The sequence below is a fragment of the Gadus morhua genome, unplaced genomic scaffold (assembly GCF_902167405.1).
Source record: "Gadus morhua unplaced genomic scaffold, gadMor3.0, whole genome shotgun sequence".
In the NCBI taxonomy this organism is placed as follows: domain Eukaryota; kingdom Metazoa; phylum Chordata; class Actinopteri; order Gadiformes; family Gadidae; genus Gadus; species Gadus morhua.
Window position 1 is genome coordinate 90,282 of NW_021963966.1, and position 14,449 is coordinate 104,730.

At 43.1% G+C, this 14,449-nt stretch overlaps 1 long non-coding RNA gene across 1 annotated transcript; it reads left to right on the plus strand.

The window, feature by feature from the left end:
* Positions 1-457: 457 nt before the first annotated feature.
* On the plus strand, positions 458-1,759 carry LOC115538276 (uncharacterized). The gene is made up of 3 exons (XR_003975188.1): positions 458-636; positions 936-1,022; positions 1,131-1,759. It is a non-coding gene; the product is annotated as an uncharacterized LOC115538276 (long non-coding RNA).
* Positions 1,760-14,449: the final 12,690 nt, after the last annotated feature.

Here is a 14,449-nt window from a genome sequence, read left to right on the forward strand (position 1 = left end):
TTATTGCGCTTAGTATCCTGCAGATTGCGCTCCTACTCGCCTTGCTAACTAACACTTTAGCTGGAGTAAAAAAGAGGAGATTGAATTTTACCATACAACATTAAAGCACACTCGTTCAGGCAGCTGCTCGCTCACCTCAACAATGTACACAAGACGCGTTGTTTGAGCATGTTGTGCCTGTTTTTCTTTAGGTCCCAGGCCATGTTAATTTGTTATACTGTAGACTCTAACGGTGAGACCATACTGCTCAGCACGCACGTGTTAGTCACTGCTCACGAGCGCAGCACATTGGGAGTTAGTTATTTATTTTACATTTTACATTACACTCATTTTTGACTGTAAATGTATTCTAAAACACTCAAAGGTTCTGCATTCAATTCACATATTCGTCAAAAGTGTTTAAAATATATTTAAGGTATCAAAAACTACGTTTTATATGCTTTTTTTTTTTTTTTTTTTTAATCGGCCGATTAAATCGTAATCGTAATTTTTCTCTGAAAATAATCGGCATCGGCACTCAAAAATCAATATCGGTCGGGCCCTAATTTCTACACTCCAAAACTCCTGACTGTTTTCAAGACAAAGGGTGGGACTTCAGGCACAAAAATAAAAAGTGTGTTGGAGTCACTCAATCAGGTAGGAACAATCCACTGTACTTCCTTCATGAAAGGTGGTGTTCTCTGAATTGCGACGAGCTGAGCCATATCTCTCTGAGCTTTGTGCGTCCTCCCAGTCAGTCAGATGTGCTGTTAGCATTTTGCTTTCTTTTACTTAAGTCCATCATTCCACCCCTTGAGACATGGCTAACTTCCCAAGTGGACAGGCTGATTTCACAGAAGTATAATTGACTCGTAACATTGTTTCGTTGTGTTGGTGTTCCCTTAATTTTTTGAGCATTGAAGTTATTTATGTCTTATTATCTTGTTTTTATACAGCAACAGATCAATAGCCATGATGCGGTCATCCGTTGTCTGATCCATTTCCTGGGAGAATCGACAGAGGAGCTCATTAAGGACTACCAGGTGTGTGTGTATCCTACCCCTTTTAAAATGGCAGCAGTTGAAGTATTGGGATGTGTGGGTTGTGCAGTTGTTGACCACTATGGCACTTCTTTGTGTTGTGTTTAGCAGGATGTTTCCAAGGATGTCATCGAACAAGACATCAAAGACGGTGTGATCAAGATCCTTGTGCTGGGCAGTGCTGCAGAGGGTGCCCCCCCAACTGATGTCATCATTGTGGTTGATGGTACAGAGGTATTGGGTGGTTGTAAAACACTCACCAATGCTTGCATTCTGCTCATGGGCTTTGTGTACTCACTGAATCTCAGTTATCCTCCAAAATTGAAATACACATTTGAAGTGTTTCAAAAGTTGCTTTTGGAGTTGGATGATTTAAAGTTCTCCCCCAAAGTGGATTCTCTGAGAAGGAAACTGTTACAGTAAAAGGGAAATGTGACTACAGCTCATGCAGCAGATGCAATTGACTTAATTGCGAAGTTGTTCATAACTGTTCATGAAAGGCTTTTAGTTATGCACCTTGTTCTTTAGTGTAGGTTTGTTTCATGACTTGAATTACAGGATGTAAAAATGGACCTGTACAGGTTGGTGGCTTCTTTTTTTTTTTTAAAGATTTGCATTCTTTCTTGACTTTGAATTTTATTACTGTGTACTTATAGGTCCATTTACTAAATTCCACTCACCAACGCTTGCATTCTGCTCATTATTTTTGTTTCTGCTTTTTTTATATCTTATGATTTTATATTTTCATGTAGAAAATGCCCATTTTGTTTGTGTATGTGTTTTGTGGTTTTGAAAAATAAAAAGCAAAATTCTGGATATTGTGCGTCTTCATTTTTTTTTTGGGGGGGGGGGGGGGGATTTAGGTGTGCCCATTTTTAACATTTACTTGGAGTTTTTATGTGGAAATCGTGTACTAGATTTTTACCAGTAATTCTTAATCAAAATATAACTTAGTTAAAAATACTTGCCTTCAGAGGTAAACATTACTTTGGTATTGCTAATAAAAGCTATAAGGAGATCAAAATATAACGAAGTAAAAAATACTTGCCTTCAGAGGCAAACATTACTTTGGTATTGCTAATTAAAGCTATAAGGAGATCAAAATATAACTAAGTAAAAAATACTTGCCTTCAGAGGTAAACATTACTTTGGTATTGCTAATAAAAGCTATAAGGAGATGCAAGTAAATTTTACTTAAAGATTTGCTGTGTTAAATTTACTTAGTATTTCTGTGTGCAATGGGTGTACAAAGTTTTTTTAAGTAAACCCAGCTCCATATTTTTTTCAGTGCATTGCTCTGCCAGACACACCCATTGCTTTGCCAAACACGCCCATTGCTCTGCCAGAAACGCCTGTTGCTCTGCCAAACAGGTCAAGTCTATTTTCGGAAATGTAGGGGGATATATGAGTGGCCCCACATCGAATGGCATGACCCAAGATACGTCAGACAGAGAAAGCGCGCAAATTCGAGCAAAATATGTTTGACAGTGGAAGGATTTACATGGTTGCTTGGGTTATAGACTTCAAGACCCCCCCCCCCCCCCCCCCTCTTTCTCCTTTAACATGCATGCATGTAGCCTACTACTTTGACTTTCTAATCTTCCGGCGAAATTACCCAGGTTAAGTGTAAATATTAAGCATATATAAAGCACATACGTGCCTTTTCTTTCATAAATATCCTTAATACATAAAGCGGTGCAGTAAGAATTAAATGACGTCTTCCAAGTAGCTCTAAGCACTGCTTATTAATATTAGACCAAACAAGACTCGTAATGGTAGGTGAAACAATACTTTATTAAAGCATGCAATTGTGTTGTAGAACAAAATAAAAATAAAACTTATGAAGTGCTTGCATGATATTGAAGCCTGCAGCGATCATTCGTTAACGTGTGTGGCGGACGGTACCACCTTGTCATTTGTTTACCCAGGTGCCATAGCAACACCATTGCTACCTCTCATTGGCTGAATCTTTGAGAACGTTGTAGATTCAATCAATATAAGGTCGCGGGGAGACGAAGCTCTGTTTGTTTGTATATTTTATTTACGTGACCATATTTTTGTTTTATGTTAAAAAAGAATCAAAGAACCAGTTCTCTTGTTTTGGAGAACCAGTTCTTGTCGTTCACCTTCGGGATTCTTTCGTTGTGAACGAATCGGTCGCGACGACTCATCCTTAATGGCCACCATTGAACGAGCAATGGGCGTGTTTGGCAATGGGCGTGTTTGGCAGAGCAAGGGGCGTGTTTGGCAGAGCAATGGGCGTGTCTGGCAGAGCAATGGGCGTGTTTGGCAAGTGGCTCCGGCTGCAGATAGACCAGATCATGGACCAGATAGACCCTACTCAGAATTCCGAGATTTTTCAAGGATGCATCACTGCATCCTAGGCGAGCCAAAACTACCCACAATCCACTGCGTTCACAAGCTGCACGAGATATAAAAAATGGCAGAGGGAAAGCAGTACACGTTCAAATGTAAGTGAAGTTATATTAAAGTTTTCAGAAATATTTTGTGCCGTATTGGTTTTTATAGATTCATCATTTTAATGCAAATATTCAAGCTTAAAGACCTGTGCCACTTTTCAAACGTTTTTGCCACTTAATGATACATTGCTATATTTTGCATGGACGTAGCTGGTGTTAAACACCACTGTCAACAATGTAAATTTACTCGCTCACAAGATTACATTATTTATGTATACCTATTTATGTTTGTGTTTTATCTTTTTTTTTAGGGTCAGCCCAGCAAACGGAGGCTTTTGTGCACCTTAGGGTGGCGCACAAACATGTTGTCAAATAAATGCACCACCAATCATTTGCAATGTTTGTAATTTGCAATGAACGTATATAATTGTATTTTATATAATATACTTATGTGTTCAAAGTACTGGTAGATTGTAGGTATATATGAATGAATCAGATCAGTTAAATAATATATCCAAATAAATACATGTTTATCATCACTTTCTTTGTCTTATTTCCCCTCAGCATAATAGTAATCAACCATACTGTAAATGTGATGCATGAATTAAGTTCTCAGACAATTTCACTTAGTTTTATAAAAATTGAATGGATTTTTTTTTTGAATAAAGACGATTCGATCAACCGCAACAAAGCTTTTGTGACTTCCTCAAAGATGCTCCATGCGAAGGAGACATGACCGCATTTATAACAGACAAAAGTCTGCTGCCATGTTTTATTCATAAGCGCACTTGTGTTTACAAGCGTAAACGCAGTATTAAAAAGCGGAAGCGGAAGCGCTTCCACACTAGCAAGTCGTTCCAAAGTCCGAACGTTACAAACACTAGGAAGCACTCGAGCTAGCACTCTAGTCTCATCTCCATAGGACGCGACTAGCAAAGACGCGTCCTAGAAAGGCTGCAGCCTTCACATTGGGAAACAGCCCGTTTCTTAATTCGCGTACTTCTGCGTGCTCGTGTGCTCGTGGACTCGTGAAACGTCATCAGTCGTTGCCCGAGCACTGTTCCAATTCGAAGTACGCATCAAGCGAGTACTGTCATAAAACCCGGAAGTGTTCTTGATGTGTGCTCGATCTCGCCGTTTCACCGAGCATGCATCGGAGGTGGCTCGTGGCTGTTTCCCAAAGGCCGTTTCTCAATTTGCGTACTTGTGCGTGCTCGTGTGCTCGTGGACTCGTGAAACGTCATCAGTCGTTGCCCGAGCACTGTTCCAATTCGAAGTACGCATCAAGCGAGTACTGTCTTAAAACCCGGAAGTGTTCTTGATGCGTGCTCGATCTCGCCGTTTCACCAAGCATGCATCGGAGGTGGCTCGTGTGTGCTTGCAATCGCTATAAATCCCAGGATGCATTCGCACTCGCAGAAGTACGATGGCGGACAATATGGAGAGGACGCACAACTGTAGCTTAAGTTACTCTTAACTTATATATATATTTATATAATATAATAATAATAATATAAGATAATATATAAATATATATAAAGTCGTGTGTGTATAGCTTATACACATGACAGGACACGCATATCTTTTAAATTTTTATTTATTCAGAATATTTACATACTATTTGAAAATGAAAGAGGCTGGGATTTTGTTTAATATCATTTGTTTATATTGTTCAGTAGTATATGCCTAAATGAGGCCGTAGCACAGTTAACGGACGAGCAGAGGTGGTGACGTCATCGAGTCCGCTGCTGTTCCAATCGCAGGTACGTACTCGCGTGCTCGCAAGTATGTGCTTGAAGTACAGACTTGCCAAGTACGTGCTTGCAAGTCATCGAGTCCGTAGTACGCGTGCTAGGAATCCGATGCATGCTTGGTGAAACGGCGAGATCGAGCACGCATCAAGAACACTTCCGGGTTTTACGACAGTACTCGCTTGATGCGTGCTTCGAATTGGAACAGTGCTCGGGCAACGACTGATGACGTTTCACGAGTCCACGAGCACACGAGCACGCACAAGTACGCGAATTGAGAAACGGCCTTTGGAACATGGATGGACCACAGACTGGAAAATGGCCGCCCATTCATTCCTATGCAAACTGCTCAGTGGCGCAGGGTAACATACAGGAGCGATTTGCTTCCGCGTTATGGGGCCAAGACACGTGACCCATTCCGTGACGTACCGGATGCAGAGATCTTCTTCTTCTTCTAGTTTAGTGGGGGATCATAGTTTTTCCCCATATACCGCCACCTACTGGACTACTACACAGGAGTTTGTGACAAGGACGTAGGAAATGATACTTTGAATCATAAAAATAAATTCAAAGAAAAAAACCCAAAAACGAAACAAAATAAACAAAATAAAACAAACTAACAAAATAAATGAATAAAAAAATATATATATATATATACTTAAGGTTAAATTCTTCTAATTAGGTTAGTATCTTTTAGCTAATTTATCAGCAATTTCATTGCCATATATTCCATGGTGGGCTGGAATCCAACAGAACTGAATAACTAAACCAAGGCTTATAATATTTAAGAGAAGATGCTTTACCTCTATCACCAAATCTTCACGTATTGAATTATCTGTAATAAAAATTAGTATCTACAACCCATCTAAGAGCGGTTATTATTGTGGCCATCTCGATTGAGTATACTGATAGAGTACTCACCCACTCTATATCTAGCTCTTTTTTTATTGTAACACTTGGTTCAAATCCTATTTCTTACACATGCAGCCATTTGGACACCATTCTATGATAGCTGATAACCAAGGTACACACTGTAATACTATAATCAAGAGGACATACAGGCAGTTCAAATAAAAAGAGATAGACCTTTATTGATCTGGAAACTTCATAAATATGTAAGATTGCTCCATATAATACCATAGTAACATAGTAAATAGGCCTAAAAAATTCAGTTCAATGTTATTGCTTAAGAAACAGATTCCTTCCAACTAACTATTTACGAAAAATGCAATCAATAATTTATATAAAAGTAAATGTTTACATATCTACCAGCAACGAAGTTGGAGTAGCCTACCCAAATAATGAATTGTAATAGCCTACACCAACATTGTCAACTGTCATACATAGCTAACCATAACCCTGTCATACATAGCTAAACAAGAAAATTAAAATGAAATACCTACCAACGCAACTGAAATGTTAATATTAGACAATTAACAATATTTAAAAAATTACGTAGGTCTCCCATAATCATTCAGGTAATCAATACGTCCGTGCCTGTTACAGCTATTTCAATGATATGTGTGTTATATATCCGTGTTCAACGCCATTCATGTTAAGTAAAAGGACAAATCTCAGACTTTGGAAGTTAATGGAGTTAATGGAAGTTAATTCGGAATTTAATTTAATTCGGAAGTTAATGGAGCCGTGCACTTCAAAATAGGTCCATAGCAAGGAGCCGTTTGTTTCAGTACGACTCCTTTCAGCTGCCCACCCAACATAAACTGCTAATAAAACGCTTGAGGAGGCGTTTTGAAAAGAAAAAACTTACATTTTTTTAGAACAGGGTAGAAATATAATTATGAGCCTTTGATTGATATCAAGACATTTTTTGCGGAGACACAATCCTGTTCCCCGCTTGTATTGGAGTGGACGGCGATATCTACTTCTGGGCCACATGAAATGACGGACCCCCGTCCACTGCCAGCTTAAACAGCTGCAATACCAGGCTTGGCCTCTGAGCACTGGTGGATTGCGGAAGTAAGCGCCTATCCTGGGGGCCTGGCTTTGGAACGACTTGGTAGCACAGACATCTTATGCTCTCGGAGTTTTTCTGGCATTCCTGTGGAGGTTGGGGGCATTGAGCCGGAGTGGGCGGTGTTCAAAGCCTCCATTGCTGAAGCTGCGGCGGCTAGCTGTGGCCTCAGGGTCTTAGGCTCCTCAAGGGGCGGTAACCCTCGGACACTGTGGTGGACACCGGTGGTCAGGGAAGCCGTCCGATTGAAGAAGGAGGCCTTCCGGGATATGATATCCTGGAGGACTCCTGACTCGGTTGCAGGGTACCGACAGGCCCGAAGGGCTGCAGCGGCTGCCGTGTCGGAGGCTAAGCAGCGGGTGTGGGAGAAGTTCGGAGAGGCCATGGAGAAGGACTTTCGGTTGGCACCAAAGTGTTTCTGGAAGACTATCCGGCACCTCAGGAGGGGGAAACGGGGAACCATCCAAGCTGTGTACAGTAAGGTTGGGACTCTGTTGACCTCAACTGAGGAGGTCGTCGGACGTTGGAAGGAACACTTTGAGGAACTCCTGAATCCGAATAACACGCCCTCTATGTTGGAGGCAGAGCTCGAGGTTGATGGTGTTTCGTCGTCAATTTCCCTGGTGGAGGTCACTGAGGTAGTCAAACATCTCCGCAGTGGCAAAGCCCCAGGGATTGATGAGATCCAGCCAGAAATGCTAAAGGCTCTGGGTGTTGAGGGGCTGTCATGGTTGACACGCCTATTCAACATCGCGTGGGAGTCGGGTACAGTGCCAAAGGAGTGGCAAACCGGGGTGGTGGTTCCCCTGTTCAAAAAGGGGGACCAGAGAGTGTGTGCCAATTACCGGGGTATCACACTTCTCAGCCTCCCTGGTAAAGTCTACTCCAAGGTGCTGGAAAGGAGGGTTCGGCCGATCGTCGAACCTCAGATTGAAGAGGAACAATGCGGTTTTCGCCCCGGACGTGGAACTACGGACCAGCTCTTCACTCTCGCAAGGATCCTGGAGGGGGCCTGGGAGTATGCCCATCCGGTCTACATGTGTTTTGTGGATCTGGAGAAGGCGTATGACCGGGTCCCCTGGGAGAAACTGTGGGAGGTGCTGCGGGAGTCTGGGGTAAGGGGGTCTATCCTCAGGGCCATCCAATCCCTGTACTTCCAAAGCGAGAGCTGTGTTCGTGTCCTCGGCAGCCAGTCAGTTTCGTTCTCAGTGGGTGCTGGTCTCCGCCAGGGCTGCGCCTTGTCACCAATCCTGTTTGTGATATACATGGACAGGATATCGAGGCGTAGTCGTGGTGGGGAGGGGTTGCAGTTCGGTGGTCTGAGGATCTCGTCACTGCTTTTTGCAGATGATGTGGTCCTCATGGGATCATCGGCCTGTGACCTTCAGCACTCACTGGATCGGCTGGCGGCCGAGTGTGAAGCGGCTGGGATGAGGATCAGCACCGCTAAATCTGAGGCCATGACTCTTAGCAGGAAACCGATGGATTGCTTACTCCGGGTAGGAAACGAGTCCTTAGCCCAAGTGAAGGAGTTTAAGTACCTCGGGGTCTTGTTCGCGAGTGAGGGTACTATGGAGCGTGAGATTGGCCGGAGAATCGGAGCAGCGGGGGCGGTATTGCGTTCGCTTTACCGCACCGTTGTAACGAAAAGAGAGCTGAGCCGCAAGGCAAAGCTCTCGATCTACCGGTCGATCTTCGTTCCTATCCTCACCTATGGTCATGAGGGCTGGGTGATGACCGAAAGGACGAGATCGCGGGTACAAGCGGCCGAGATGAGTTTTCTCAGAAGGGTGGCTGGCGTCTCCCTTAGGGATAGGGTGAGAAGCTCAGCCATCCGTGAGGAACTCGGATTAGAGCCACTGCTCCTTTACTTAGAAAGGAGTCAGCTGAGGTGGTTCGGGCATCTGGTAAGGATGCCCACTGGGCGCCTTCCTTGGGAGGTGTTTCAGGCACGTCCAGTGGGGAGGAGGCCTCGGGGAAGACCCAGGACTAGGTGGAGAGATTATATCTCAACACTGGCCTGGGAACGCCTCGGGATCCCCCCGTCAGAGTTGGTTAATGTGGCCCGGGAAAGGGAAGTCTGGGGCCCCCTGCTTGAGCTGCTCCCCCCGCGACCCGACCCCGGATAAGCGGACGAAAATGAGATGATGAGACATCTTATGCTTGGTAGTGTGGAAGCGCTTCCGCTTCCGCTTTTTAATACTGCGTGTCCGCTTGTAAACGCATGTGCGCTTATGAATAAAACATGGCAGCAATCAAGCTGATCGATATTTATTTGACTTTTGTCTGTTATGAATGCGGTCATGTCTCCTTCGCATGGAGCCTCTTTGGGGAAGTCACAAAAGCTTTGTTGCGGTTGATCGAATCGTCTTTATTAGAAGGAAAATCCATAACATTTTTATAAAACTAAGTGAAATTGTCTGAGAACTTAATTCATCCATCACATTTACAGTACGGTTGATTACTATTATGCAGGGGGAAAAAGACAAAGAAAGAGATGATAAACATGTATTTATTTTGATATATTATTTAACTGTGTCACGGTCTGTCCGTCACGCCCCCTTCACCCTCGCAGCTGGGCTGCGTCAGGTGGTTAGTGGAGCCTTTAAGTTGGCTGAACACTGTTCACCTGTTGCCAGATTGTCTTCGCTGTTAGGTTCATGCAAGTCTCTCCAGCTATTCGCCTATCTCCTGTTCCCGGTTTCCCGATCCTGCCTGTCCTCGACTACGTTCCCCGCCTCGTCCTTCTGGATCCTCGTTCGCCTGTCTCCTGTCCCGGCTTCCCGACCCTGCCTGTCCCCGACTACTTTCCCCGTCTCTATACTATGGCAAGCCGAATTGTCATTTATTAACTGAGTTTGACTATCCGGAATTTACATTGCAGATATCTGCAATTCAGTTTCGCCTAGTCAAAACTAACATTTCGGATATTCGCAACTACATTCCTCCTATCCGCAATTGTCATTTCAGATATCCACAAAGACATTCCTCCTAGGCGAAATGACGTCATTTTCGCCATTCATGTCTATTGGGTTTCTCATCGCGGATATCTACAATTCAGTTGCGGGTATCCACTTTGTGAATTACGGATATCTGCAACTGAATTGTAGATATCTGTAATTCCAGTTTGAGATATCTACAATTTGATTCTGACCAGTCATAATTCCAGTTCAAGATATCTTTAATTCACCTAAATTCAAGATATCTACATGTCCCTTTTCAGATATCTTAAATTAAATTTTGACTAGGCGAAATGAAGTTGTAGATATCTCTAACTGGAGTTACGACTAGTCAAAATGAAGTTGTAGATATCTCTAACTGGAGTTACGACTAGTCAAAATGACGTTGTAGATATCTAATATCAAGTTATAGATATCTTGAAAGGAATTTTGATTAGAGATATCTAGATATCTTTAAGTTTCATTCTGCCTAGGAGAAACTGAATTAAAGATATCTTGAATTCGAGTTTTGACTAGGCGAAATGACGTTTCAGATATCTGTAATGACGTTTCAGATATCTGTAATGACGTTTCAGATATCTTGAGTTTGTTGTTGGTCTCCGGTGATATCAAATATTCAATTCTTCCGAGATTTCTTTGACAGCTTTCAATAGAACAACGTTCTCTCTCTCCACACATCCCCTGTGTGTGGGCATGTTCAATTTCATGGCATTTTCTCGTGATCTTTTCGATCACAGCCAACGCATGACTGCTCCTTTCTTATTCCATTCGGAAATGAACCCACTTCTTCTTTGATTATGGCGGCAAGGGGAAATTACGTATTTCTGGATATCTAAAACGTAATGCCCAACACTCAAATGACGTTTGAGATATCTTTAAGTTTCATTCTGCCTAGGCGAAACTGAATTACAGATATCTGCAATTATCATTTAAGATGTGTGACGATTTGAATGTCGTTTTCCGTGAAGTCATTGCAGATATCTGTAATTCAGTTTCGCCTAGTCAAAACTGAATTACAGATATCTCTAACTGTCGTTTCGACTAGTCAAAACTACATTACAGATATCTCTAACCGTCGTTTCGACTAGTCACAACTACATTGCAGATATCTTGAATTAAGTTGTTGATATCTACAATGTAAATTCCGGATAGTCAACTTAGTTAATAAATGACAATTCGGCTTGCCATACGTCTCGCCCTTTTGTAGGGTGACCAGAGCCCTGTTTCAGGTAGCTGGTTTTGAGGCAACCCCGAGTTTGTTCGCTCTGAGTTAGTGGAAACTCTGGGTTTTCCGTTTCAGGTAGCAGGTTCAGCGCAACCGAGAGTTAAGGCCGATATATGCTCTGTTTTAGACGTAACGCGTAAGCACGTAAGATACATAACCCCCCCTTGCGCGGTAAAATATCCCCCCTTACGTGCTTAAGTTCGTCGGCCCAAATTCCTGACTATGCGACTAAAACACTACGGCCCTACGCAGCTCGCAAAGACTGTGATTGGCCGGCTAACCACATCCTTTCAGGAGTCTCACATTTCCGGTTTTACAGCATAATAGCGGCATTTTTAAAAGGCTGTGACAGAAGCGAATGAAGAATTTTGAAGAAGGAGAAGAAGAAAACACAAGAACGAATTATGATAATTATAAACAGTACCGCGGGAAGTAGGGGTGCTGCCGCACCCCCTGTCTGAGGCCCTGTCTTATCACAGAAAACGATTATTTCTAAAAACTCCGGCCAAAGTGGAGATTTCTGAAAACGCCGGTTATGTGTTGTGTCAACGGGGAGAAACGGGATTTTAGGTTCTGAAGCGTCACATTATGCACCAGGAAATGCTTAACGTCATGTGAGCGCCCGCTGTACCATATTGGTCCGAATATAAACACAAACCCGACCTATGTTTGGAAAAAAGATTTGAAGATCAGATCTTGTTTTTATAAATAAATAAATTGTATTCATTGAAATAATATGCGAAAATTAAAAGGCATAGAATAAAACACTGCATTGCCACTAAACAGTAGTGCAAATAGGCCGTACTGATGTGTACACAAAAGACTATTCCTGACACTCCTCTGCCCCGCTGTGTTCGCTCTGGCTGTGGTCGCTCCGCACTGTTTCGGCCCGTGGCAAAGCGGGTCATCGTCGCTGCTGTCCAAGGCATTTTGAGACGCAGCATTTATTTAATGCTCATATGACCTAGTGCTGAAAAAAAGTTATATGAAAAAGTGTGAGGGGAGCGGTGGCTCGCTAAACTTGTTCTGTGAGCAGCTGGATGTGAACCATGGTGTGAACACAACGATCGATTTTCGACTGTGCGCGCATGCACTGGTGTAATTGAGCTGCGCTGCTATATATCTTTTTTATCAATGTAGCGAGTTGCGAGTCTAGTCCAGACTGAGTTTTTTTTTCCAGCACCCCCTGCTGAGAATACGTTTCCGCGGCTATGATTATAAATATAAACAAGCCAGCGATTTCCACTTCCACGCCCACAGATTCGTTCGTTGCTCCCCCTACTGTTCTGGCGGAGAATCCCCTTGCAACACGCGCAATCCTTAAGGAACCTTACGGGAACCGTAAATCAAAACTTGTCTAAAACAAGTCCCTTGTGTAAATTACGTGCTTACGTCTCTGCGTCTAAAACGACCCTAAATAGGCCTTTAAGGCCGATTTATGCTCAGTTACGTAAGCGTAAGCGCAAGCGCAAGAGGCCCTTGCGCGCCCTTGCCCACCCCTTGCGCGACTTCTCACGTCTTGCGTGCGTCGGGCGATCTTTCTAGACTTGCGTCATTTTTTACGTAAGCTTTTACGTGAGCCGCGCAGCCTGCAAGGCTGTGATTGGTCTGCTCGTCTGGTTACTACTTCCTGTCTGGAGTATCACATTTCCTGTTTTCATACCGCCACCTTCCACCCTATCTGGCACATAATTATGCGAACCCTTTATGCGAACCCTTCCACAGGGGCAAAGTGCTATTTTGATGCGCGACATCAAACAGCTGATGCGGGATTGTGAGCCATTTTAATGATCTTGTCACCCGATATTCGTTCTATTAGGCCTACTGGCCTTATTTGTTTTAGTGTTAGCCTATTTGAATTAATTACGTAATGTTTTGTGTTCTATGTGAAACATAAGTGTTCATGTTCTGTGTGAAACATAAGTTCAGTAGCCTCTTTGAGTGAATGAAATTTGAAAGCGTGAGTACTGTGTAGTGAATGAAAAATGTGTGCGTGTATGGTGGGACTATTTTCTGTATTTGATAAATAAACCCCTTTTCTCTAATAATGCTGCCTACCATATAATTTATGTGGACATTATGCGCTATAGCTTAAAGCCTTTGGCTATAGGCCTACACTTAAATAATTCATTCATCTGTCAAGGCAGTAGCTGTTATATAAACATTTGATATGGATATGAATTAATGAGTTTGACGTAAACCAAATTAGGTAACTTGTGTAACATAACTAATGAATCAAAAGTCATGCTGACCAATGTATATATATTTATTGGTCAGTGCGCATACCCAATCGTAGCACATTGTACTGGTGGGGAAACACGCCAGCATCTGACAAAAAATAATCTGCCAGCTGCTCCCTGACAAGGGCCGGTTTTGGTGAGAGTCGGGAAGATATCGGATGACTCGCGAAAGGAGATCATCAAACTTTGGCACATAAACAAACCAACAACTCCCACAGACAAAGACGTCATTCTCGAGGTCGTCTTCAACGAAAAACTTTACTCCACATCTTACTCCACCTACTGTTCTGGCGGTAAATTGCTTGGCAACACGCGCAACACGCGCAACCTTAAAGGGAGCATGAATTGCTTTGAGTAAATTTTGCGCAACAACGTAACACCAACGCTGAAGCATGCAGCCGCCTTTAGTTGCTGCGGCAACATACGCCGTGGACCTAACCTGCTCGGGAGGTGGTTAGACCTACTCTGAGTTTGTTGTCTATAAGGCTGAAGGCAGCTCTCCGACAGAAGGAAGTGTTAGAAATGGCATGTCCTTTTCTACGAGAGCCTGTGGACGTAGAGGCTGCGATCCTCAGAAGGAATCTCCGTGAGGAACGATTATTAAGACCCCGGTTGGATATAGCCTACTTTATTTTCCTGATAATTTTCTTCACGAGCGCTATCGTTCGGCGCAATCTATCATTTATTTAGACCACCTTCTCAGCCCCCATGTTAACTGTCAAACGCACCGGGGGCATGCTTTAAGTTTATTTTTTTATTTTTTAGCGCAATTAACGCATGTGCAGAATGATCCGCCCCGTGCATCCCACCCGCTCTGTACTACAGTCACTTCAACGTTGTGGCTTTCCCATGATCAGAG